This window comes from Garra rufa, chromosome 14 (assembly GCF_049309525.1).
Source record: "Garra rufa chromosome 14, GarRuf1.0, whole genome shotgun sequence".
In the NCBI taxonomy this organism is placed as follows: domain Eukaryota; kingdom Metazoa; phylum Chordata; class Actinopteri; order Cypriniformes; family Cyprinidae; genus Garra; species Garra rufa.
This window is the reverse complement of record NC_133374.1, coordinates 40,644,403-40,648,925: the sequence shown is the minus strand read 5'-3', so window position 1 is coordinate 40,648,925 and position 4,523 is coordinate 40,644,403. Positions and strand designations below refer to the sequence as shown.

Sequence of the window (4,523 nt, the reverse complement as noted above, 5' to 3'; positions counted from 1 at the left end):
CCCATATTCCAATATTCCGATTGGCTTCATCACTCTGTCTCCTCTCCACCAGTAAGCTGGTGTGTGGTGGGTGTTCTGGCGCACTATGGCTGCTGTCGCATCATCCAGGTGGATGCTGAACACTGGTGGTGGATGAGGAGATACCCCTGACACTGTAAAGCGCTTTGAGTGTCTAGAAAAGTGCTATATAAATGTAACAAATTATTATTATTATTATTATTATTAAAACTCAGACAACCCTGCAAAACAAAAATAAATAAATAAATAATCCATCATAGAAATTCGAATGGTTTCCACTACAAATACCATTAAAAGCATTACAAACCATCAACTTTTAACCATTAAAATCCCTAAAAAAGGTTTTCTGGAATATTTTTGGAAAATATTCCATTAGGATTTAGTGATTTTAACAAGCAACCAATAGAAAGTGACCAATTACCAGTTGAAACCCACAGGGTCCATTTTTCAGCAGGGAACACAGACAATCCAAATTGATTTTAAATCAAATAATATTATAAATATTGCTTGCTTGCTAAACTTTAGTCTTTACCTCACTTAAGCTTTATGATTTTATTTCTCCTTTTGTTTTATTTTGTTTCTCCTTTTGCAGACAATTTATTCTCCATACTGTACTCGAGCAGTGCTTCTAGCACACATAATTGAAGAAGTTCTCAGCAGTCTTGAAGTCGGTATTTGAATAATGTATGGTATAATGAAAATAACCTTTTTGGTGTCTTACAGACAAGTCCCTGTTCATTCATGATGTACAGAAAGAGCAGCTTGTCAATAAAGCTTGTCAAGTTATTTTTATGAATGTTTACATGCTGCAAAGCATTTTCAAAGTGCAAGATTTTCAAAGTGCATCACATTAATTTAATTTAATGCAGCGCCTCCCATAACATCAGGTTACATCCTTACACTCTAAAAAGTGCTGGGTTAAAAAATAACCCAACCATAACCCAGCTGCTGGGTAACTATGGGACAGAACACGCGTTGGGTTGTTTTGACCCAAGTGCTGGGTTAAATCATTTGACCCAAAATGCTGGGTTGTTTATTTGACCCAACCAGTGGGTCAGATTAACTGTGTTGCTGGGTTAAACACTACCTAAATATTGGGTTATTTGTTGTCTAATTGCCTTGCTACCTTTATATTTACCAATAATAATATATAAATCACAAAAGAATGTAAAATTATTATTGTTTTTCTGTAATACAGTTACACAACACAAAAAAAAATGCATCTGTAAATGTCACTTTAATGAGTTTTCATATTTCTTTTTAATACAGTTTTCAAATAGGTGCAGCTGTCACACATTTTGTCCAACCCTTACAGACACAAATAACGGTTTTAGTAGATCAGTTTCTTTTAAACACAAAACTGTAAACAAGGCACAATATATTCCTATTCTTTATGTCAACATTACAGCAGCAGAACACTCAAAAATGAATTATTACCACATTAGAATCATTCCAAACATTGTGCCATTAAAACTAAGCCAAACAAAGAGTCCTCCAGACAATACTTTCAATTTAAAACATGTTACAAGTGGCCAAAAAAAAAAAAAAACAGTTGCCCTCAAAAACTTCACACATGAAGACTTATGTCCATCAATATGATATACTGCAAGCTGGAGAAATTCCCAGGCAACAAGTCCGCTTCAATGGCATGGCCTGGAACAATGGCGAAGGTCTAGAAATGTTGTTGTCTCATCCCAAGGCTCAAATCCACCATGTTGATCCCCACCTGTTAATTATACGGCATTTAGTCTTGCAACATAACTAACATTTTAAGTAAAGTGTATTTTATGAACATAAACACAGAGGTGTGAAATAAATGGTCATTTCAGAAGAAAATTTAAAAGTTCACTTTTAGTCTTTTACATCTGAACTCTTCATACAGTGGTGGTCAAAATTATTAGAACACTAGTATTTTCACCAGCTAAAAAAATGGTTTTAAATCAGTGATTGTTATCTTTTGCTGTAGTGTGTCAGTAGGAAATATCAGTTTACATTTCCAAACATTCATTTTGCCATTAATTGTGATAATCAGGTGACATTTTTGTTTGCACAACAGCCAGTCCTCCACACAGAGATTTGTTCTAATCAACATCCAGAAGAACTGTGACAACGTCTCCAAGATGCTTCAAGAGACCTACCTGCAAAGCTACAGTACTGTTAAGAGTTTGAAGCACTTGTCTAAAAATGTAAAATGAGGATGCTGTCAAAAATAATTGCATAAATAGATTTTATTTATCAATTAACTTCGATTAACTAAATTAAATCAATATTTGGTGTGACCATCCTTTGCGTTTAAAGCAGCTTTTACCCTACAGTAGGTGCACTTGCACATAGTTTTTCCGGTAGGTCTCTTGAAGCATCTTGGAGACATTGTCACAGTTCTTCTGGATTTAGTCTGTCTCAGTTTGTTCTGTTTCTTCATGTCATTCCAGACAGACTGGATGATGATGAGATCAGATCTCTGTGGAGGATTGGCTGTTGTGCAAACAAAAACCTCACTGGATTATCACAATTAATGGCAAAATGAATGTTTGGAAATGTAAACTGATATTTCCTACTGACACCCTACAGCAAAAGATAACAATCACAGACTTAAAGCCATTTTTAGCTGTTGAAAATACTACTGTTGTAATAATTTTGGCCACCACTGTGTTTATATATACACCCTTATTAGAGTAGAAAAAGTAAAACAAAACTTACAGGTTGTACGTCAATGAATGGCTTCCGGGATTCCGTGGTTGTGGGTCTGAAGACCTTTTCTCCAGAGTGGGCAGGACTTTGAAAACACTCTCCTCTTTAGCATCTAAACCATAGAAATAATATGCAAACTGTGAAACTTATCTTATAATCACACATTGAAGCACTTTCATGTGAAAGTTTCTTCATTCGTTTAAATAAAGCTAATTAATTCCCACCCTCATTCAACTACTGTAGGTTAAGTATAGGTATGGGGTAAGATTCAGGGATGTAGAATATGCTCATGCAGAATAAGGCATCAGTATGTGCTTTATAAGTGCTAATTAACAGCCAATATACAAGCTAATAGGCAACTAATTAGTTAACCAGTTGATATGTGTCAGATACAGTTGCATTTTGTTTAATTTTGTTTAATGTATATATTATAAGATAAAGCTTACCTTAAGTCATGTCACCCAGCTCTCAATGCACCTATCCACCTCGCTGAGCATTGGCAAGAATAAGGTCTGCAATTGTAGTCCAGTCTTCAAAAATCCGCCTCTCTGGAATTACCTTCCTAAAGTCTTGTGAAATCTGGTAAAAATTGAAAAAGAAAGACAAATCTGGTTAAATAAGTTAGTTTTATACTGGTCTCCTAGTTTGTAAAGCAACACAAGCATTCACTAAAATAGAGGAAGAGTAAAGGGCACGCTTCCTCCTTTCCAAAATGCTCTGTAGCTTGTACTCCTGTGGCGTCTGCCGTTGCTAAGCAACCATTTCCTGCACTCTCCGTGAAAACACAGAAATTTCACCAAAAAAAATCGCTTGTTCTGCTATTAAATTTATTTAAAAATGGTTATTCCTGTACAGCTATGATAAGCTGTTCCTCCAACTTGGCTGTTAAGGATAAAGCTTATTGGTTCTTGTCACATGACCTGCGGTGGTGCGCGGACGCGCCTGGAAAAAACCATAGATATATATACATAGATACCGCATTGGACCGCTCCAAGCACGTAGATGCGTCCGCCATTTTGGAACGGTCCACTTGACGTCATTCACCATACTGTAGGTTCGCAGACCAATGGCTGTGCAGGACTGTGGCATTTCGAATTTTCAGTGATTACTATGAGATCTATGGGTGAATGACGTCAAGTAGACCGCAGTGAAATGGCGGATGGCTTACGTATAACGGCCCATAGAAACAGTCGCTAATGAGGCATCTATGTATATATATCTATGGAAAAAACAAGCTTCTATTATGAGCGCGCATACGCAGCGCGTCTACATGTGAAATAAATAACGAACTTGAGCGCGCAAAAGACTCAACATGTGAACGGCCCCTAAATGACCGCATATACCATTACCAAGAGAGATAAAGTCTAACTTTACATACTGTAGCTAAGACAACATTACATTTAAGTAACACATAGTAGTACATAACAATCATATAGTGGTTTAACGTTATTAAAGTAAGGGGCAGGGCGTTTTAGCTAATGCAGATACCTGAGGGAAAAAAGCGCGAAAATGCTCAACATACAAATGATGGATCTATCGTTGAAGTCGGCACGTCGCAGATATTTACTTGTAAAAAATATGCCCTTAAATCATATTTGTCAAAATTTGATATTTTAATCGTCTCATTTTGACAAAACATTTCAAAGCCATACAGTACACAGACAGTAATAGAACTTACCCCCGTATCTGACCTACCCTTTCCATAAGACGTTAAAATAAAGGCTATGTATACTGTAAGTTATAAATAACACTAACGTTACACACACACAACTTTTATATAACGATAAAGCGACTGTTGAGGCAAAAATAGTAAG

General features: G+C 36.2%; 1 long non-coding RNA gene across 1 annotated transcript; it reads right to left on the bottom strand.

Moving 5' to 3' along the window:
* Positions 1-1,265: 1,265 nt before the first annotated feature.
* LOC141284201 (uncharacterized) lies at positions 1,266-3,600 on the bottom strand. Its single transcript, XR_012338373.1, has 3 exons — positions 3,156-3,600; positions 2,719-2,821; positions 1,266-1,744 (listed from the first exon to the last, which is right to left on the bottom strand). It is a non-coding gene; the product is annotated as an uncharacterized lncRNA (long non-coding RNA).
* Positions 3,601-4,523: the final 923 nt, after the last annotated feature.